At 39.4% G+C, this 23,998-nt stretch overlaps 1 protein-coding gene across 1 annotated transcript in view; it reads right to left on the reverse strand.

The window, feature by feature from the left end:
* LOC103244268 (uncharacterized) overlaps window positions 1-23,998 on the reverse strand; it is a 118,917-nt gene that overhangs the window by 35,706 nt on the left and 59,213 nt on the right. The window contains exon 4 of the mRNA XM_073010351.1: window positions 6,776-6,897. The gene's annotated coding sequence lies outside the window, so the exon portion shown is untranslated. The remainder of the gene's footprint in view (window positions 1-6,775; window positions 6,898-23,998) is intronic.

Raw genomic sequence — 23,998 nt, forward strand, 5'->3', positions numbered from 1 at the left:
ACAGGCAGAGGTTGAAGATCTCAGAAGAAGACAAGTGAAAGTCTGGAACTTCTTAGAGACTTGTACAGTAGTTATGACCAAAGTGCTGATAGAAATATAAACAGTGAAGGCCAAGCTAACGAGGTCTCAGATGAAAATAAGGAATTTATTTGGAACTGGAATAAAGTAACCCACGTTACTCCTTAACAAAGAACTTTGCTGCATTGTGTTCATGCCCTAGGGATCTATGGAAGTTTGAACTTAAGAGTGATGACTTAGGGTATCTGGCAGAAGAAATTCATCAGGCCTCTGAGCCCAAGCTAAGCCATCATATCCCTTGTGACCTGCACGTATACATCCCGATGGCCTGAAGCAACTGAAGATCCACAAAAGAAGTGAAAATAGCCTTAATTGATGACATTCCACCATTGCGATTGGTTTCTTCCCCACCCTAACTGATCAATGTACTTTGTCATCTCCCCCACCCTTAAGAAGGTTCTTTGTAATTCTCTCCACCCTTGAGAATGTACTTTGTGAGATCCACCCCCTGCCTGCAAAACATTGCTCCTAACTCCACCACCTATCCCAAAACTTATAAGAACTAATAATAATCCACCACCCTTTGCTGACTCTCTTTTTGGACTCAGCCTGCCTGCACCCAGGTAAAATAAACAGCCTTGTTGTTCACACAAAACCTGTTTGGTGGTCTCTTCACACAGACGCATGAGACAAAATTTCTAAGTAACAAAGCATTCACAGTGTCACTGACTGCTTCTACCAACCTATGTTCAGATGCAGGAGCAAAGAAATGTCTTAAAGTTGGAAATTATATTAATATGAAGGGGAAGCAGAGCATAAAAGTTTGGAAAATTTGTAGCCTAACCATGTAGTAGGAAAAAAAAAAAAAAAAAGCCCATTTTCAAGGGAAGAATCCAAGTGGCTGTGGAGCAACCACTTGTTAGAGAGATTACCAAGGCTGAAAGGGAGCCAAGTGCTAATCTGCAAGACAATGGAAAAAAGGCCTTGAAGGCATTTCAGAGACCTTCAAGGCAGCTTCTCCCACCACAGGCCACAGGGACACTGTGCAGCTTGGGGACACTGCTCCCTGCATCTAGGCAACTCCAACTCCAATCTCTGCTCAAAGGGCCCCAAATACAGCTCGGTCCACCACATGGAGGCTGCCAAGACTTATGGCTTGCACCACCAAGAGGGTTAAAATTTAATCCCCAGTGTTGGAGATCAGGCCTGGATGGAGTTGTTGGGGTCATGGTTGTTAATCTTTTATAGCTTTGTGCTGTCCTCACAATAGTGAATGAGTTCTCATGAGATTTGACTATTGTTGGTTTTTTGTTTGTTTGTTTCTGAGATGGAGTCACCCAGGCTGGAGTGCAGTGGCACAATCTTGACTCACTGCAGCCTCCACCTCTCCGGTTCAAGCGATTCTTATGTTTCAGCCTCCCAAGTAGCTGGGACTACAGGCATGGTGCCACCATGTTCAGTTAATTTTATATTTGGTTATTTAAAAGCATGTGGTACCTCCCCTACTTTCTTGCTCCCACTGTCACCATGTGAGATGGTGGCCACCCCTTCACCTTCAGTCATGATTGTAAGCTACCTGAGGCTCACCAAAAGCAGATGCTTATATCATGCTTCTTGTATGGTCTGAAGAACTGTGAACCAATTAAACCTCTTCTCTTTATAAATTACCCAATCTCAGGGTTTTTTAATAGCGATGCAAAACTGACTAATACAGTATCTAAGATTATTTTCTTCAGTCAATTTTTGGGAAAGGAATTAGTAGGTCAAAGAGCATGAATATATTTATATCGACACAGGTTCTTGACATGGGTCCCCAAATTGTTCCTCACAACTGGTTATTCTTATTTGAAATCCATCAGCAGTGTATGAAAAGTACCTATCACTCATAAGCTTGAAACATTTTGATATTACATTTTCTTTCTTTTTTTTTTTTTTTTTTTTTTTTGAGACAGGCTCTTGCTCTGTCACCCAGGCTGGAATGCAATGCAAGATCCCAGCTCACTGCAACCTCCACCTCCTAGGTTCAAATTATTCTCCCACCTCAGCCTCCCAGGTAACTGAAACTACAGGCACACACCACCACACTCAGCTAATTTTTGTATTTTTAGTAGACATGGGATTTCACCATGTTGGCCAGGCTGATCTTGAACTCCTGACCTCAGTTGATCTGCCACCTTGGCCTCCCAAAGTGCTGGGATTACAGGTGTCAGCCACCACACCTGGCCTTGGTATTATAAATTTTAATGGCAGTATGACATATAAAATTGTTATACTGGTGTATTTGTCTGTTTTCATGCTGCTGATAAAGCCATACCAAATACTGCTCGATTTACAAAAGAAAGAAGTTTATTGGGCTCACAGTTCCATGTGGCTGGGGAGGCCTCAAAATCATGGTAGAAGGCAAGGGGTAGCAAGTCACGTCTTACATGGATGGAAGCAGGCAAAGAAAGCTTGTGCAGGAACCCTGCCCCTCCTTATAATAACCATCAGATCTCATGAGACTTACTCACTAACACAAGAATAGCACAGGAAAGAAATGCACTCTTGATTCAGTTACCTCCCACCAGGTCCCTCCCACAACATGTGGGAATTCAAGATGAGATTTGGGTGGGGACACAGTCAAACCATATCAACTGGTCCAACACTATTTTGGATTTCCTAAGATGGCAAATGTTTATTAGTGATTTGTATTTTTGTGGATTTTCTGCTTAGGATCTTTTGTCATTTTTCCATTGTTGTATTAGTATTTTTCTTACAGAATAGGGTGTTAGGTAGACTTTTCTACTCTCTTCAATCTAGGTTTAGACTTAAAGCTGAAGTCCAGAGGTTCCAAGTAACCTACATGCTAAAGAAAGACATAAAAATACCATCAAATTTGTGAACAGAGAGTTTTCCTTACCCTCAAGGTTTACAAAAATAGCCCTACAGCCTCTTCCCACCCCCATCTGCCACTTCATACAAAGTACAGGGTTAAGAAGTAAGAATAATACAATTCAGAGACTAGTTATTTTGGCAATTCAAGAACTATTTTTGTAGCATTTTTCTAATCCCTATACCCATTTCTTGAAGTCACTCCTAGTAGCCAGAAACTCAGTTTTTGGTGGCACTAGGAATGGAGACATGACCTGGTGGTTTGAAACTATGCAGGGCACAATTAATTAAAAAAATAACCAGCCCGGGCGCAGTGGCTCACGCCTGTAATCCCAGCACTTTGGGAGGCCGAAGCAGGGCGATTACAAGGGCAGGAGTTCAAGACCAGCCTGGCCAACATGGTGAAACCCCGTCTCTACTAAAAATACAAAAATTAGCTGGGCATGGTGGCAGGTGCCTGTAATCCTAGCTACTCAGGAGGCTGAGGCAGGAGAATTGCTTGAAACTGGAAGGTGGAGGTTGCAGTGAGCCCAGATCTTGCCACTGTACTCCAGCCTGGGCAACAAGAGCGAAACTCCAACTCAAAAAATAAAATAAAATAAAATAAAATAAAATAAAATACCAGAAGATTTTGGAATCTGCCCAAGAGTGTGCTAAGGGATGAAAAAGAAATTTTGACACAGTACATTTTCAAACAATAGTTAAAAAAAAAATATTTCATTTCTATACCCAAATAAGTAGAAATAATTCAATGATCTATTATACTTATTAAAATAATTTAAAGTGCTATTTCTGACAGTGTTAACATGTGTTGAAATAGTTTTCTCAATTTATCTTTTGCCTTTTATTTAAATTTATTATTCAATATACTGTGTTACATTAAAACTATTAGCCTAACTTGCACTTTAAATGAACCTTTTACCATTCATGATCTTGTAACATCATGCTTTGAACATTTGGAAAATACTGCATTACTGAATTATTCAAACCTTCCAAGTAGTGACACATTTCATGATACGATAAAATAAAATGACAATCACTAATATCACACTAACAATATTTTTAGCATCTTAATTCTGAAGTTTTCATGCTCAGAGTACTGGATAGTTTTCCAAAACACTAGCTTTTAGTTGAAAGCTTAATTTTTTTTTTTTTTTAATTGATAACAAAATACTGTCAGTTGTTTTCCTTGAGATGACAGGCTTACTTCATTCATTTTTGAGAAAATGTCTACCAAATATCCAAGTCTGAATAATCCTAATTTGTCTGTCAATTGTTCTTTCAAGTAAAAATAGTGCCCCATGAAAAAAATAAGCTAGTTTGGCTCACAACTTCATCACACAAGTGCTTTTCCACGAGACAAATATTGTATTTTTGTATGCAGCAAAAGTGCTATATGAATGACTTATTTGCCACATAGCATATTTAGAAGCCATGTACTAAAGAGTTAATATTTAATCAAATTAGTGGGGCATGGTAGCATTTACTTGTAGTCCCAGCTACTTGGGAAGCTGAGACAGGAAGATTCCTTGAGCCCAGGAATTCGGGTCCAGCCCGGGTAACACAGCAAGATTCCATCTCAAAAAAAAATTAGTAAGTAATCATTTTTACTACCTCATCAGTATATTCTTGATGTGAAACTATATTTTTTTCTGAGTCCCCAGTGGCAAAGAATCTTAGAACTCAGTACAGTTTGGTGCCCCTGCCTTGATTTGTGCTAAGGAGACAGCGGTTTGACCCAGCATTGCTTTTGCATTATCAGTATAAATGTAAACCCAAAAAATGGCAAGTAATGTCTTAGTTCTGTTTTAAAAATTGTTCTGGCCTTATAGATCCCCTGAAAGGGTCTTGGAGATCCCTATGGTTTTATGGGTCATACTTGGAGAAACACTATTATGTGTGATACCATGATAGTGAGTGAAATATTCGTAGGTTAATTGATGGTGATGCTGACAGACATTTCAGACAAGTAACACAAATTTTAAAGCCAAATTTATCCAAAGTGACAGTATAGTCAAGAAAATCAACCTGCCACCAGACTGGTAACTGGTCTCCCAGGAGAATCCTGCTCTTTCAGAGGCTCAGCTAGGCTACTGGCCAGGCAAGCACTCAGCAGTGACATTAATCTGATTAGCCTTGATGAGAGTTCATGTTGTTGAACCCATGTGTAATCTCCATTCCTGTTGTCAAGGCCACTTTGTTCATAAGTCCTTGATGAAGCACTTGTAGATGAAGCTAGAAGCTGAATGTTATGCATACAATGGGTCTTCTTGTCTAGCTGGTAACTGCAAGACTCTTCAATCAGTGACTTTTGGTAGGAATTCGCATGAGACAAATCCTCATATTCTGTTCTTATTCTGGGGGTACACACAAATACCTTTTGCCCAGATCTCCTTATCTTCATTCCTCCAATTGTGTATCTTTCAAGTCATTGAATTTCCAGTGACAATCACTACTGACTGTCAATATGATCCATATTTTTGGCCATCTCTCCTTCCAGGCAGAGTGGGCAAGCAGACCGATATACTGCTTGAAGTCCTGCTCAGTAGAAGTATTTCATTTCCTTACTGTCATCTCAGACCACCTCTGAGTTGGGCCATAATTATGCATCAATTCACTTCCATCTGTGTCAGCATATCACTCAGAATCATATGTAAACCAGGCCTGAAATTTTTTCTTCCTCAGTCAGGGGGAACGCCCCATGAGGTCAGAAGTATGAGTTGAAGGACAGGCAGCAATGCAATAACAGTACATTTCATGAGAGTCTAAACCTCAATTCATGCAAATCACATATTCAGTATCTCTTTGAGCTCAGTCTCCTACCACTATCACTTTATAATGGGGTTTCGCTGTTGATGTCCAACTTTAGAGCTTTTGGGATCAGATACATCCAGTTCATGATACTCATCTCAGATTGCCTGGTCATTTGATGTCCCATGGTCAGATATTTAATCTCTACCAGCACTGAGTGGCAAGAAAGATGCCATTTCTAAAAAGGTGAATGAATATCTACATAGCTTTGTTTTAAAATCTTACAAGCATGTATTGTCATTCTTGTATGGGGATTTGCCAGAAGCTCCATGGAACAGCCCTAAAAGTCACAGACCTGCTGATTCATATGGCCTAAATGGTAAAATAACTTGTACTGTAACCTGGACCAGCTTCAGAGTCTTCTTTTGCTCTGAGCTCCATTCAAACCTCAGTAAATGGGCAAAGCAAATCACACAAATTAGATATATGTTGGCTCCAGATCCAAAAGAGATCCACAAAATAACCACTTGTTTAATGCTAGTGGGTAACATCAAGTTAACTTTTACTTTGGAGGAGAGATCTCAGTATATCCCGAACCCCAGGACCTTAGGAACCCAATACATTTTCATGGGATTTATCTCCTCCCCCAGCACAAATGTGTCTTAATAAAGTTTCACAATAGATCTAAAAGCATGATTTCATATATTATGTAGCCTAGATTATGACAGACAGCCACAGAGCTGAAAGCAACAGTGAATGGTTTTTGTTTTTGTTTTTGTTTTTGTTTTTTTTTTTTTTTTTGTCTTAATAATGCAGCAGCAAATTGCTTCTTGGTTGGAATAGAGAGAATAAAGCATTTGCCAGAGCAATAGCTGCATACTAGGTATCAGAGATTTTGTTGTTTTGATCCAGTAAAGAGACTACATATATAAAAGCAGCAGTATTTCCTGTCACCACCTGATTAAGTTTATGAAAATTGGCTGGGCACGGTGGCTCATGCCTATAAACCCAGCACTTTGGGAGGCCAAGGCAGGTGGGTCACTTGAGGTCAGGAGTTCAAGACCAGCCTGACCAACATGGTGAAATCCCATCTTTACTAAAAATACAAAAATTAGCCAGGTGTGGTGGCACTCACCTGTAATCCAAGCTACTTGGGAGGCTGAGGCAGGAGAATCACTTGAACCCGGGAGGCGGAGGTTGCAGACAGCCAATATCAAGCCATGGCACTCCAGCCTGGGCAACAGGGCAAGGCTCCATCTAAAAAAAAAAAAAAAAACTTTATGAAAATCCTCTATCACTCTCCAAAAGCCTAAAGCCTACTACCATCATCACAAGCTAAATCTACACTCTTGCATCCCTCAAGACTTTCATGGTGACATTAATCTCCACAGACCTCACAGATGCACTATTGCTTTTGATTTAACATTTCGGTTGATCAGAGTAATTCTAGTGGTTTCTACTTGGCCCTTTTCACATTAGCCATCATTCTACAGGCAATGGAGCCAGTTTGAAGAGTTTGTTGGTTTTCAAGTGTTTTCTTGGGAACTACAAATTCAGAAATAAAGAGAATTACCATAGGGTTCTTTGTGTGGACCCACTTGGCCCACTGTGAGAAGAAATTAGACCAAAGCTCCATATAACATCTAATGTCTATAAATCTCCACTCTATTTGGCCAAAGAGCATTTGAGTTCTCCAGGAATTAGCATCAACTCTAAGTCTGTCCCAGTAATCCCAGAAAAATCTGGATGTTGCCCTCTTTCCAGTACACAGATAACCTATTAAACAGCCTCTAGTGACTTTCAGGAAGGCAAAGTGGAAAATTAACAGTATACTCTACTGGTAGAACTGTAGAATTGTTCCTCAAGGAGACGACCTTGTTCATATCTCAAAATTGGATGTCTATTCCTGCACCAGTTCCACAGTGTTTCTATAAATATAGCTTTATAATGTGTCTTCAAAACTGATGAAGTAATTCCTAATATTGTCAAAGATTATTTTGGCCATTCTTATACATTTGCTTGTCCTAATGAATTTTGGACTCCATTTGGCAAAGTACACACACACACACACACACACACACACACACACACACAATCCTATTAGCATTTTTATTGAGATTGTTTGGATTTATAAATTAATTAGGGGAACACTTAGATTTTTGTAGCACTAAGTCATCTCATCAGTGAACATGATGCACCTACTTATTTGGAAATTTTATATCTTCTATTAAATTTTGTAATGTTCTCAGTAGAGGTCTTGCACATTTTTATTAGTTTTATTTCTAACTGGTCTCATCCCCCAAAATTAAGATTTATTATAAGCTCACATTCTCATCCATCTACTCCCTTCTCCCCTTTATAGTCAAACTTCTAGAAAAGTCCACACTACATGTTTCCATTTACTCACTTCACTTCCTCTTAAACATAATGCAATTTGGATTCAATGAGCCCCACTTCATCAAAACTGCTCAGTCACCAATGAAATGCATAACGAAAAACTCGAAAAGTCTTTTCTCAATTCTTATTTTGCTTAACTTTAAAAAAAATTTACAGATTTAAAATTTACATAAATTCACTTATTATAATTTATATTTCTATGTGTTTTGACACATTCATAGAACATCATCACAGTCATATACAAAACAGTTTCATCAGGCTAGGCACAGTGGCTCTCACCTGTAATCCCAGCACTTTAGGAGGCCAAGACGGGCACATCACTTAAGGTCTGAAGTTCAAGACCAGCCTGGCTAACTTGGTGAAACCCCATGTCTACAAAAATTAGCTGGGAGTGGTGGCCTGCACCTGTAATCCCAGCTGCTCAGGAGGCTGAGACAGGAGAATCGCTTGAATCCAGGAGGGCAGAGGTTGCAGTGAACTGAGATCATGCTGCTGTACTCCAGCCTAGGAAACACAGCAAGACTCCATCTCAAAAAAAAAAAAAAAGTTTCATCACTCCCCAAATTCCTTCCTGCTGCCTCTTTATGGTGAGCCTCCATCTCTACCCTACTCCTGGCAACCACTGATTTGTCTCCCATCTTAATATTTTTGCCTTCTCTAGAATGTTAAATAAGTGAAATCATACAATATAAATGTTTTGCTTCTATCTTCTTTCACTTTCACAAAATATATTTGAGATTCATTCATGTTGCTACATGAATCCATATTTCTCAACTTTTATTGCTAAGAAGAATTCCAATGTATAGATATACCACAAATTGCTAATTCATTTATTCAAGTTTGAGTTGTTTCCAGGTTTTGACAATTACTAATAAAGCTGCAATGAACATTCATGTACAGACTTCTGTGTGAACATAACCTTGCATAAATCTTGGGTAAATATCTGAGAGTCAGACTGCTGCATTATGAAAAGCATGTTCTTATATGATAGAATATATGATGGCAAATCATAAATGTTTAAATGATTAAACCTGCTTAAGTCAACAAGGTTGTCAAACTGTTTTTCAAAGTGGCTGTGACAGCAAAATATTAGGATTCCAGTTGATCCACATCTTCACCAACATTTGGTAATATCAGGAATTTTTCCCTATTCTCATAGGTATTTTGGGCATTTCACTGTGATCATACTTTGCATTTCCATAATGAGTACCATATCTTTTCATATGCTTATTTACCATCAACATATCTTTTTGAGTTGATTTGTGTATATTTTTTGCTTTTTTAATTGTTGAATTTTGAGCATTCTTTATATATTCTGAACACAAGTTTTTGTTGGTGGTGGTGGTGGTGGTTTTTTTGGTTAGAAAAGTGACTTTAAATGTTTTCTCCCAGTCTGTAGGTTTGTCTTCATTTTCCACCAGTGTCTTCTTCAGAGCAAAAGATTTTAATGTTAATTGTTGGACTTTTCAGCAGCATTTGACATAACTTTCTCACCTTTCAGGTCTCAGCTTCAGAAGGCTTAGCTGAATTAGCCTTCTTCAATATTTTTATCTCAGTAAATTTCTACCATGCTACCCTCTATATTTTCTTTATGGCACCTCTTACACGTTGTAATTATTTTATTCATGTATTAGGTTTCTTATGTATATTCCCCACTATGTTGTAAACTCCGTGAGTATTAAGTGGCCGTGTCTGCTCTTTCACAATAGTACTCTCAGTGACTAACAGAGAATCTGGCAAATAGTTATGGGAAGGAGGAAGGGACAGTAGGTCTTGAAGGAAAGGTCAAAGGTTATTCTGAGAATTCTAGCTCAAGAAATTTGCTAATTGTTAATAATTTAAATGAAAATCGAATATAGGCAGGAAGAGATGGCTTGAGAGGAAAGTTAATACATTTATTTAAGGCCTACTAATTTTAAATACCGGGAGACATGGTGGTATCTACCGAATTTCTCCATGTAATTATCCCTCTTCTCCCATTAATAAGTACGTTAGGGGAAATAATTTGAGACTATACAAATATCTTATTTTTCCTCAAACTTTTGTCCACTGATTTTAGAATCCTTCCATGTATTTTACCTGCAACAATCGTGTTTGTCTAATGGAAATTTTAAAGTTTCCTCATTCTTTTCTCATATATTAATTGGATTTTTCTATAAAAAATAAATTTTCCTTTCTCTCTCAAATATTTATTTATTCAACTATTCCAAATCATATTCCTTCTGTTTGCCTTATTTGCCAGGCAACTGAGGATTTAGCAAAACAACAAGAGAAGAGCAAATACCATTTAAAAAGACAAATCACAAAGAATTTTCAAATTTTTCACATTAGCCTGTCAAACCAGATGAACTGGTCAAACAACAAAAAAGTTAGATTAAGATGAGGCACACAAATACCATTGATCAAAGCAACATGAGTCCATAGAAAACAAAGTTACCACAAAAAGACAAAAGTGCTTACTGTGTGTGGTGTCTTAAGATCAAAAGGTAAGTCAACGCATTTTGATAACTAATGTTCACTTTGTTCCTCTCCGACTCTTACTAAGTAGAGTTTCTAAATACAAGAAGAAACTAACTGCTTTATTTCAAAATGGGTAGTGAGTTTTTTTCTCTTTTTTTTTTAATCAACTTTTATTGTATTCAAATCAATGGATAGTGGTTTTAATGGTTTATTTGAGCTGGGGCTTTTTCCCTCCAACCAAGACATCTATTATTTTTCAGAGAAAACCCAACCAATACATTGTTAGGTTGAAGCAGTATAAATACTGATACCATCAAATGTTTCTGCCTTAAGAAAGATTATTTCCATGCCTGTATCAATAATCTTTTTTTTTTTTTGCAAAATAGGTTATCTTTGCAACAGATTGGTATACTATGACAAACAAACAAAAAAAACCACATCATTTGTCTGTAAGGAGAATAAGCATTGATTTTGGAAATAAGCCACAATTTCTTGGGTGACCTAAGAACAAGTCACCAAACTTGCCTCAATCTGATTTTCCCATCTATGAAACAGTAATAGTTTTTACCTACCTCATTAAGCGATGTCAGACATTAACTAACGTTCATAATGGGCTTGAGATCTATGATTAAAAGCTGTCATCATTGATGGAAAACACAGCCATTCAACTGTTGAGGAGGAGTAAACAAATCGGGGAAGATGTAGTCCATGAGAAGAGATATTGAAGAGTGAAAAATTAGTCAGGAAAGCGGAAATGGAGACTGAGTCAAAAATCTCAACTGATCTATAAGTATTTATGATTTTTCCCATGGAATTAATATACCTCCCTAATGTCTCAATAGAAACTATTCTTTCCTACACTAAGATTCTTAACCTTTTAGTGCCATGGAGCTTTTAAATATTTTAGCAAAGCCTATGGACTATTCTTGTAATCATTTGTAAATGGTTTTAGAAATATGCAGGATTACGAAAGAAACCAATTTTATCAAGACACAGTTTTCAAAATGTTTTCAAATTTAATTTTAGAGTAATATGTATGCTTCTTTATTAAATTAAATGAAATCTAATGGCAGTCTGGTAACTACCATAATTTTAAAGGAGTGATGATTATAAACAACACTTCGAGATATTTGCAGCAACTCCAATGCAATATAAAAATTTCTGTGTTTTCTACTGATGACAAAGTTAGGCGAATTATTCTTAATACTGTGCTATGTTGTCTACATTTACAATTTTTTTAATGTTAGGTTTAATTAGGAGTTACTGAAAATAAAGATGTATTTTACCCCACCCAAGTTCGTGAACCCTTTAGATTTTATTCATAGGCTCCTTTGGGATATTTGGATCTCAGGTTATAAGAAATCCTATTCTATACTTATCCTGGAATTTCTAGGGTAATACTAAGAAATAAATATTATTTCTCAATGTGTAATCAGGTAATCACAGATACAAGTGTTTATTAAAATGCAAATATGTTGGCCTTTTCCTAGACTTACTAAATCAAAACTAGGGCTGGAGAATAGCTGTGAATCCATATTTTTAGTAAGTACCCAGCTGACTGACTCATATATAAAGTTTGAGAATTGCTACAAAGTTGATTATCTCAATAGTCATCTTCAGTGGAATCATAGTTATCAAGCCAGGGAGTCTCAAATGTTAGTTTGAGATATCATAACACAGTAGTTCTGAAAGGGATTAAGAAATTTTAATTTTTCAACAAGCACTTCCAATATTATGATGAATATATTCTCAATTCCATTAGGAGAAATATTCCTAACCAAAGACATTAAAAGTCCAAGTAAAAAATTTGCCTGAAAATGAGAGGCGCTGCTGAGGAGCTTCACATCAGAATCTTCGTAACAGTACTCTACTCCTTTTCCTTTTCTGCATCGATTAACATTCTTTAAAAGAGTATCCTTACATAGAACAGTTAAATACAGAATCAATGCATTATGTCACAGAAGATACAAAGGAACAGTGGCACTTTTTTCTGCATTTAAAACATCATGCACTAAACTGGTAGGCAAAAATTAAATTTGTCATCAACATGAAAAGCAATAATTTTAGAGTAATAGGATTGCAGAAGATCTAAAGATTATCTCAAGCTTTCAGTTACTACCTTTTTTGCTTCTGCCTCACAAATCTTTATCCCTATCCAGAACTCTCTGTAATTTGATTTCAGACCAGTATATCCAACCGCCTGCTCGACATCTATTCCTGAATATTACAGACAGCTACAAACCAAAACTGAAATCATCACTTTCTCTCTTATATTGTTTGTCTGGGGTTTTGGTACCCCCATCTTACAAGGCATTCAGAAGTTATCCTGGACTTCTTCCTAATTTTTTCTTTGCTAGGAGACACTGAGACACTTTTGGGGTGGCTGACCAACTTTAAAGCATCAGCAGTGGCCTAGTGTCCCTTAAGTCTGCATTTTTCTTTTTTTTTTTTTTTTTTTTTTGAGCTGGAATCTCACTCTGTCACCCATGCTGGAGTGCAGTGGTGCAATCTCAGCTCACTGCAACCTCTGCCTCCCGGGTTCAGGCAATTCTCCTGCCTCAGCCTCCCGATTAGCTGGGACTACAGGCACATACCACCACGCCCAACTAATTTTTGTATTTTTAATAGAGACAGGGTTTCACCATGTTGGTCAGGCTGGTCTCGAACTCCTGACCTCAGGTGATCCACCTGCCCCAGCTTCCCAAAGTTCTGGGATTATAGGCGTGAGCCACTGTGCCCAGTCAAGTCTGCATTTTTGGAGTGCCAATCTCCAATATGTCTGATGTTGTAAGATGGACGTAGTGCTTGGATGCTGTGTATCCTTCTGATACAGCTTTTGTGCCCCAAACTAACTCCAAAAACACAACTACAGCCCTAGGAAAGTTTAGGAGATTATGTTTTACATGAGTTCAGATTTAGGCCTCTTTAAGAAATGCCTTTCATGCCTATGATTCATTTTTCTTTGTATTCATCTTTACTTTCCCCTCACTCCATTCAAGTCATAGGATTTCCAGATCTCAATTTAGGGTGTAGTTCTTGGTGAACACTCTTTCAGTCTGCCTCTGACCTAAACAAGAGAAATCCTTGGGGGCCCACAAAGTCCTGATTGAATCACGAGTAGAGTACATTGGGATTGGAGTCCAAAGCCCAACCTAGTAGTGTATGACTCAGAAGTTGGAATTCTAGCCAAGTGTGGTGGCTCATGCCTGGAATCCTAGCAGTTTTGAGAGGCTGAAGTGGGAGGGTTGAGTCCAGGAGTTCAAGACCAGCTTGAGCAACATAGTGAGACCCTGTCTCTACAAAAAATAAAAAATTAGTCCAGTGTGCTGATATGTGCCTATAGCCCCAGCTACTTGGGAGGCAGAGAGGGGAGGATCACTTGAGCCCAGAAGGTCAAGGGCATAGTGAACCATGATTGTGCCACTGCACTCCAGCCTGGACAACAGAGCAAAACCCTGTCTCAAAAAGTTTAAAGAAATTTTAAAAAGCAGAATTTGGAATTCTGATCACCAACATCTGGTGTAGTTAAACTCATCAAAGTGTATACACAGCTAAGGTTTAGGAGGTAAGATCACTAAAGAATCTTAAACTTTAAGGACTGTTGTCCTATTTATGGATATATCCCCACAAGAAGAGCAAGGCTAATGCACAAGTATGGGATCCAGTAAGTAGACCATTGTCTTGGTGAAGACGAGGATTCAGTTCTAGGGTGTCCGGCTGACCTCAAGACAGAGCCTCAGCATGTAAACTTCTGACTTAAAAATACCAAGTACTGCTGGATTGCTCTGTGTTCTCCACTCCAAGATCAATTTTCTTCTTCATCCTATTCCTCAGCCAGGGTTGAAGGAGTAATATTCAATGCTAGAGAAAATAGGCAAATTCCTCCTGGAACAGGAAAATGGGTTGCAGAAAATGCCTGCATCAGCCTAAGAAGAACAACTTTAACCAAGGTTTAATGATTTCAACACTGAAGAAAGGTGAGATTTAGGGAATGAGACTCTGCAGAGATAATATCCTTCTCAATGAGCCCCTGTATGCACAGTGCTGGAAGAACTTGGAGCAAAGAAAGCTAGGGTTCTGCTGGGATTAAAGTGGCTCATAGTGGCCTCTGTTCACATGTTACTGAACTCATATTTAGTGGAAGATGGCCTAGAATATACCTTAGAGGAAAAGACTCAGGCTGAAACATGCCCTGGGTTAGTCCCAACAGTGGGACTGCATGGATTTAAAAGAAAATGTGCATGGTTGCAGGCAAACAGGAGGAAGATATGCAAGAGGGCCTGAGACACTGAATCTGATATTAGAGCTTTGATTTATCTGTGGGAACAGAGAATTGGCTTGATATTGGGAAAAGATTTGTACTGTTAAAATGTATAAGGTGTATACAGAAAATAACTGACATTATGTAGTGCAGACATCAAGGGCTCAGTATGTACTATAGTGACTGAAAGGTGGATTTTGGAGTCAGACCATCTGGGTTTTAATACTACTTTCTCTATGGGCAAGTCTCTTAACCTCTTTTCTTCTCTTAAAAGTAGAAAAAATAATTATACCTACCCATAAATTAGTTGTGAGGATTACATGCACTGACATACGTAGAAAACATAGAATTGTGTTTAGCACAACTAGCTGTAAAAATGTTAGCTATAATCACTGTATTATAGCGTGGTAAGTTTGTTGGGCAATTAATAGCTGAGCATACTTTATTTTTATTTATTTATTTATTTATTTTTGAGATAGAGTTTCACTCTTGTCACCCAGGCTGGACTGCAATGGCATGATCTTGGCTCACTACAATCTCTGCCTCCTAGGTTCAAGCGATTCTCCTGCCTCAGCCTCCCAAGTAGCTGGGATTACAGGCATGTGCCACCATGTCCAGTTAGTTTTGTACTTTTAGTACAGGTGATGTTTCACTATGTTGGTCAGGCTGGTTTCGAACTCCTGACCTCAGGTGATCCACCCACCTCGGCCTCCCAAAGTGCTGGGATTACAGGTGTGAGCCACTGTGCCTGGCCTGAGCACACTTTAAAATATGGAAAGAATCACATCTAGAGGCACATGCCAGAAAGAGTAAAAAATTTAAAAAAAGAAAAAGCAAAATAAAATAAGGATAGGAATAGAAGGAGACTGCTTTGCCTAACGCAGGCTACAAAGGAAATAGCAAGCCCACATACTTGTAGGGGACAGCTAAGTTGCACAAATATATGTAGACAATGTGTATTAGAGTTATCAGAAAGACAGATATAATAGGATATGTACACAGACATATGAAGGGATTTATTAAGGGAATTGGCTCACATAATTATGGAGGGTGGGAAGTCTCCCAACGGGCCATCTGCAAACTGGTGGCTCTGGGATGCTGGTAGCATGGCTTAAACCAAGTCTGAAGGCCTCAAAATCAGGAAAGCCAGTGGTGTAACTCTCAGTTGGAGGCTGAATGCCTGAGAATCTGGGAGCTGCTGGTGTTAAGTCCTGGAGTCCAAAGGCCGGAGCCTGGAGTTCTGATATCCAAGGACAGGAGAGGAAGAACGCAGCCCAGCTCTAGGAAATAGATGGACATACTTGTCTTTCCTCTGTTTTTGTTCTCCAGCCCTGGCAAATTGGATGGTGCCTGCCCACATTGAGGGAGGGTCTTCCTCACCTAGTCCACTCACACTCACATGCTAATCTCTTCTGTAAACACCCTCACAGACACACCCCAAAATCATGCTTTACCAGGTTTCTATGTATTCAGTAATCCAGTCAAGTTGACACCTAAAAGTAAACATTACAAGGTGTACTGGGGAGTTCAGAGACAGGAAAATAAAGTAGCGAAACGTGGAATCTAGAAGAGGTATTTGGCTTTTGCAAATCAGAGTAAGCATGTCTATTGCCTCAGGGCATTCACATTCAGTATTTATTTATCAAAAGTGCTAACCAAATTAAACAGTTTTTGGATCATTCTAAGAGGCTAGCTCCCAGCTGGCCACGTACATAGTTTTGAGTTGTCATATGTCATTTCAGTTAAAATATTGTCCTATCCTATTTCTGATGTGTCTAGGGGAAACACCAGGCCTTGAGTGGGCTGTATGGCCCATCTCTGGATGATGCATAGGAGCTGTGGTAAGGATTATAAACAGTTAGGAAATTTTTGTTTTTTTCTTTGAGACAGGGTCTCGCTTTGTCGCCCAGGCTGGACTTCAATGGTGTGAACTGAATGGTGTGAACTGAACGGATGACTGCAACCTCCACCTCCTGGGCTCAAGTGATCCTCACACCTCAGCCCCCTAAGTAGCTGAGATTATAGGTGTGCACCACCATATTTGGCTAATTCTTGTATTTTTTCTAGTGACAGAGTTTCCCCACTTTGCCCAGTTTGGTCTTGAACCCTTGAGATCAGGCAATCCACCTGCCTTGGCCCCTCAAAGTGCTGGGGATTACAGGCATGAGCCACTGTGCCTGGCCCAGTTAGGGTATTTCTAATACTCTGATCTCATTTGAATGACACAGCAACATCTCATGGTTGGAGTATTAAATTCATGTGGGTTAACAGGAGGACAAAATAAAAGCTATTGGCTGTACACTTGAGGGAACTCAAGGTGTTTCTTGCCTCACTTTGCCTCCAAAAGAGGATACCTACTGATAGCAGTAGGTAACAATGCTGGGGGCTGGAGTTTCTTATGTCACTAGTGAAAAGGTTAAAGCAGTACTTTCTCAGCCTTTTTCAGTTTATGCCACAGCCTGCAGTGACTGGGATAAAATTCTTTCATCCTCCTACCTGCCCCAAAGGCACACTCTGACCCTTTTCTTTGAGAAGCACTCTTTAAAGTTCCTTGAATGCATGTGGTATTGCACCTGGCTTTTCCTCACTCAGTTTTTTTTCTATAAACCTTGCTTTCCTTATGGGTAAGTAGTAGATGGCCTTAGGGTTCCTCCTAATTGAGAAAGTGGTGTCTCCTTTTCTTTTTTCTCTTCCATTCCTAAACCTTCCCTTTTTAAAAGTTCACTTCAGAAAGAATTCAAAGAGCTCTACTTGAGCTTGTTGGTCTTCAAGAAAAACATATTTTCTCTTTTTTTTTTGAGACAGAGTCTCACTCTGTCGCCCAGGCTGGAGTGCACTGGCTGGATCTCAGCTCACTGCAAGCTCCGCCTCCCGGGTTTATGCCATTCTCCTGCCTCAGCCTCCCGAGTAGCTGGGATTACAGGCGCCCGCCACCTCGCCTGGCTAGCTTTTTGTATTTTTTAGTAGAGACGGGGTTTCACCGGGTTAGCCAGGATGGTCTTGATCTCCTGACCTCGTGATCCGCCCATCTTGGCCTCCCAAAGTGCTGGGATTACAGGCTTGAGCCACCGCGCCTGGCCGAAAAACATATTTTCGCTTGTGATATACTTTTGCTTGTGACAGTTCTTTGTTTTTTGTTTGTTTGTTTTAAGTTCTGGGATACATGTGCAGAATGTGCAGGTTTGTTACATATGTATACATGTGCCATGGTGGTTTGCTGCACCCATCAACCTGTCATCTGTTTTTAAGCCCCACATGCATTAGGTATTTGTCCTAATGCTCTCCCTCCCCTTGTCCCCCAGTTCTCTTTTTTCTTAAAACTTTTAAGTTTGGGGGTACATGTGCAAGTTTGTTACACAGCTAAACGCATGTCATGGAGATTTGTTGAACAGATTATTTTATCACTGAGGAACTAAGCCTAGTACCCATTAGTTATTTTTCCTGATCCTGTGCCTCCTCCCACCCTCCACCCTCTCAGGCCCCAGTGTGTGTTGGTCCCCTATGTGTGTACACACGTTCTCATAATTTAGCTCCCACTTATAAGTGAGAATGTGCAGTATGAATTTTCTGTTCCTGAGTTAGTTTGCTAAGGATAATGGCTTCCAGCTCCAAACATGTCCCTGCAAAGGACATGACCTCATTCATTTGTATGGCTGCCTAGTTTTCCATGGCATATATGTACCACACTTTCTTTATCCAGTCTATCATTGATGGGAATTTAGGTTGAGTTCATTTCTTTGCTATTGTGAACAGTGCTGCAATGAACATACACATGCATGTGTCTTTATAACAGAACGATTTATATTCCTTTGGGTATATACCCAATAATGGGATTGCTATGTCGAATGGTATTTCTATCTTTGAGGAATCACCACACTGTCTTCCACAATGCCAATCTTTTACCATCTATAAGTCATCAAGAGCCCAAACTAGTGTCTGGGTTTATGAGAAAATGGTCACGAATGACAGGTGGAGGGCCGGGCATGGTGGCTCACGCCTGTAATCCCAGCACTTTGGGAGACCGAGGTGGGCAGATCACGGGGTCAAGAGTTTAAGACCAGCCTGGCCAACATAGTGAAATCCCATCTCTACTAAGAATACAAAAATTAGCCAGGCGTGGTGGTGTGTGCCTATAATCCCAGCTACTCGGGAGGCTGAGGCAGGAGAATCGCTTGAACCCGGGAGACGGAGGTTGCAGTGAGCCAAGATCGTGCCACTGTACTCCAGCCTCTGTAACAGAGCAAGACTCTGTCTCAAGAAAAACAAACAAAACAGAATGATAGGTCGAAATTAGGAAAGTGTGCAAAGTTTCTTCTGCTAAGAACTGTACAATTTTATTTAATATTAAATATACTAATATATCTCCACACCCAGGCAGATCACTTGAGGCCAGGAGTTTGAGACCAGCCTGGCCAATATGTTGAAACCCTGTTTCTACTGAACATACAAAAATTAGCCGGGCATGGTGGCGCATGCCTGTAATCCCAGCTACTCAGGTGGCATGCATCAGTAGTCCCAGCTACTTGGGAGGCTGAGGTGGTAGAATTCTTTGAGCCCAGAAATTCAAGTCCAACCTGGGCAACATAGAGAGACCCTGCCTCCAAATAAAAATAATTTTTTAAAAAATCAAATATATAAAATATCTAATGAATGTGCAATGCAGATGACTTCAGCAGACTCCAATTCTACTAGGAAACCTGTGGAGCTAAGATAGTAATTATTCATTTGTCTCTCTAATATCTCAACACAGCTTAGAAATCAAAAGATGAGGAGCAATATTAAATTTAGTATTCAAATTAAGGTTTACATTAATGCTATCAAATGACTTTTATTAATTTAATACTTATAAGTTTGGTTTTTCACAGATCAATTTTCCTTTTACTATTATTATTATTTTAAATTTTTATAGACTTAGAGTACAAGTGAATTTTTGTTCGTTTCTTTGGTTGGTTGGTTGGTTTGTTTTTTTGAGACAGGATCTTGCCTGTTGCCAGACTGGAGTGCAGTGCTGGAGTGCACAGCTCACAGTAACTTCGAGCTCCCAGGCTCAAGCAATCTTCTCACCTTGGCCTCTTGAGTAGGTAAGACCACAAGGTGGGACCTCTTGAGTAGGTGGGATCACCACACACAGCTAATTGTTTAAAAAAAAAAAATTTCTAGAGACCGGGTCTCCCTATGTTGCCCAGCAGGTCTTGAACCCCTGGGCTCAAGGGATCCTCACACCTTGGCCTCCCAAAGTGCTGGGACTACAGGTGTGAACCACTGGCCCAGCACAAGTGCCGATTTGTTACACGGATATACTTCATAGTGATGAAGTCTGGGCTTTTAATGATCCCATTATCCTAATATTGTACATTATACTCATTAGGCAATTTCTCATCCTTCAACCTCTACTTCCACCCTCCTACCTTTCCAAGTCTCCAATATCTGTTATTCCTCTCTCTATGTCCATGTGTACATATTATTTAGCTCCCACTCACTAGTGAGAACATGAGGTATTTGGCTTTCTGTTTCTGAGTTACTTCACTTAAGATAATAGCCTCCAGTTCCATCCATTGCTATTGCAAAAAACATGATTGCATGTATTTTTATGGATGAGTAGTATTCCATGGTATATATGTACCATTTTCTTTATTCAACCATCCACTGATAGACACTTAGGTTGGTTCCACATATTTGTTATTGTGAATAGTGCTGCAATAAACATGAGTGCAGGTAGATTTTGATATAATGATTTCTTTTCTTGTGGGTAGATACCCAGTAGTGGGATGTTGGATTGAATGGTAGTTCTATTTTTAGTTCTTTGAGATATCTCCATACTGTTTTTCACAGAGGCTGTACTAATTTACGTCCCCACCAACAGTGTATAAGCATCCTCTTTTCTCTGCATCCTCACCAACATGTTTTTTTTTTTTTTTTTTTTGGTTTTTAATAGCAGCCATTTTTCACTCCCAATCTCAGCACTTTGGGAGGCTGAGGCAGGAGGATTTAGACAGAGTCTCAACATAGACAGGATCTTACTACGTTGCATAGGCTGGTCTCGAACTCCTGGGCTCCAGTCAGACTCTTGCGCTTGAGCCCAGGAGATCGAGACCAGCCTGGGTAACATAGTGAAATCCTGCCTCTACAAAAAATAATAAGTTAGCTCAGCATGGTGGAATGTGCCCGTAGTCCCAGCTACTTGCAAGGCTGAGGTGGGTGCATCAGTTGAATGTGGGAGGTTGAGGCTGCAGTGAGCTGTGATCACATTACTGCACTCTGCCCTGGGTGATAGAGCAAAATTGATATGGTTAGGCCTTCTGTCACTACCCAAATCTCATCCTGAATGATAATCCCCATAATCCCCATGTCTCAAGAGTGAGACCAGGTGGAAGTAAGTGAATCAAGGGGTTGGTTCCCCCATGCTGTTCTCATGATAGACAGTGAGTTCTCATGAGATCTCATGGTTTTATATGGGACTCTTCCCTCTTCCCTCGGCACTTCTCCTTCCTGCCACCTTGTGAAGAAGGTTCCTGCTTCCCCTTTGCCTTCTGTCATGATTGTAAGTTTCCTGAGTCCTCCCCAGCCATGCTGAACTGTGAGTCAATTAAACCTGTTTCCTTTATAAATTACCCAGTCTCAGGCAGTTTTTTATAGCAGTATGAAAACAGATTAATACAAAGTCTTTGTCCCTGAAAACAAAAACAAATAAACAAAACAAAACAACAACAAAAACAAAATAAAACCAATCCCAGACATTCTGACTGGTGTTAGGTGATATCTCATTGTGGTTTTAATTTACACTTCTCTGATGATTAGTGATTAGAGCATTTTTTCATATGCTCCTTGGCCATTTGTATGTCTTCTTTTGAAAAATAGCCCACTTTTTAATGGGTTTTTTCTTTTTCTTTCTCTTTTCTTTTCTTTTTCTTTCTTTCTTTCTTTTTTTTTTTTTTTTTTTTTTTTTTTTGAGACCGAGTCTCACTCTGTCGCCAGGCTGGAATGCAGTGGTGCAATCTCGGCTGGCTGCAACCTCCGCCTCCTGGGTTCAAGTGATTCTCCTGCCTCAGCCTACCAAATAGCTGGGACTACAGGTGCGTGCCACCATATCCAGCTAATTTTTGTATTTTTAGTAGAGACGGGATTTCATCATGTTGGCCAGGATAGTCTCGATCTCTTGACCTCATGATCCACCCACCTCGGCCTCCCAACATGCTGGGATTACAGGCTTGAGCCACCATGCCCCACTGGAGTAGTTTTTTTCTTGTCGAATTGTTTGAGTTTCTTATAGTATCTGGACATTAGTCCTTTGCTGGATGCAAAGTTTGAAAATATTTTCTCCTATTCTGCAAGTTTTCAGTTCACTATGTTGACTCTTTTGCTGTACAGAAGCTTTTGAGTTTAAGTCCCATTTTTCTATTTTGTTATTGTTGCATTAGCTTTTGAGGTCTTAGTCATGAATTCTTTGCTTAGGCCAATGTTCAGAAGAGTTTTTCCTAGGTTTTCTTCTAGAATTTTTATTGTTTCAGGTCTTACATTTAAGTCTTTAATCTATCTTGAATTAATTTTTGTATACAGTGAAATAAAGGGAGGCTCGCTTGAGTCCAGGAGGTGGAGGTTGCCGCAAGCCAAGACTGTTCCACTGTACCCCAGTCTGGGCGACAGAGTGAGACCCTGTCTTAAAAAGAGAGAGAGAGACAGAGAGAGAGAGAGAGATACTACTAATCCAGACAGGAGATTAAGATGGTTTCAAAATGGTGAAAAGTTCTGGATTTGGGATATTTATTGAAGGTGAGTCTAAAAGAATTAGTAATTGATTGGATGTGGTTATGAAAAAAGAAAAATTAACAATTACTCCAAATTACAAATTCCTTCTTTTCCTTAGACTTTACTTCAGTCAAAGATGCTTCCACCTGTCTTTCATTCTTCCTGCCTGCCGGCTTTCCTCCTTCTTTTACTCCTCTCTTTTTCACTCAGAATCAGACTTGCATTGCATTCTGATGGTTCAATCAGCTCCATTTTTCTCTCCTTATTTTACAACAGCATTCTTAAGAAATGAAATTGTCACTTTTTCCACATTACTGCACAACAACAACAACAAAAAACAAAAACACAGAAATTCAGTCACTTGTTCAATGAGAGGATCTTTAGAAATAATAACAACAACAATAATAGCTGCATTCGTCAGGAGGGTCTAGGTTATGTTGCTATCATGGAAAAAAATTGGCTGGACACAGTGGCTCACGTGTGTAATCCCAACACTTTGGGAGGCCTAGGCGGGTGGATCATTTGAGGTCAGGAGTTCGAGACCACCCTGGCTAACATGGTGAAACCACATCTCTACTAAAAAAAAAAAAAAAAAAAAAAAAGTCAGGTATGGTGGTGTATGCCTATAATCCCAGCTGCTTGGGGGGCTGAAGCAAGAGAATCGCTTGAACCCATGGCAGAGTTTGCAGTGAGCCAAGATTGTGCCACTGTACTCAAGCCTGGGCAACAGAACAAGACTCTGTCTCAGAAAAAAAAAAAAAAATGCAGACAAAAATCCATTTCTTCCTTTATGCAAAGTTTGCTGTAGGTGCAGAAATTATTCTAGGGCACATGTTTTCTGTGGATTTTCCAGCGATCCAGATTACTTTGCTGTATGTTAGCTCTTTCATCTAAACTTGAGGCCTCCTTCATGACCAGTAGGGAAAGATACATGAAGAATTGTGAATGGACTTTTACCGCATCTGCCTAAAAATGATATGCATCAATTCTGCTCACATTTTTTCATCAAATCTAGTGACACAGTAGTCTTCCATGTCTCAGGAAGCGGAAGATGATGTAATATAAATAAAAACCCGAACTGTCTACCTTATTGTAGCATTGTTACTTAATGTGTAACTATATAGCATTTTCTATGTGACAGGCTATGAGAGATTAAGACATATCTATATCTATTTATCTAATCTTTCTATTCACTTTATTCTCACAAAGCTCCTAAGTGATAGGTAATACTAGAATCCCTTCTTTTCAAATGAAAAAAAAAAAACAAAAAACAAAATACAAAAATCCCCTGCTAATTTGATTTTTTAACACACTTATTTCAATAGATGACACAAAATCTTTTTATTTTCAATACAGTCCTTGTGGCAGTGGCAACCATGAGAGTGTGCCTCTTAGATCTTCTACAGCAGGAAGTCTAATGGGTCAAGAGCTCTTACCTCTGTGGTCTGAAATCAATTGCTAGGTTTGCACTGAAGCCAAACTTTCCAGGAGCTG

The sequence above is a fragment of the Chlorocebus sabaeus genome, chromosome 23 (assembly GCF_047675955.1).
Source record: "Chlorocebus sabaeus isolate Y175 chromosome 23, mChlSab1.0.hap1, whole genome shotgun sequence".
Classification (NCBI taxonomy): domain Eukaryota; kingdom Metazoa; phylum Chordata; class Mammalia; order Primates; family Cercopithecidae; genus Chlorocebus; species Chlorocebus sabaeus.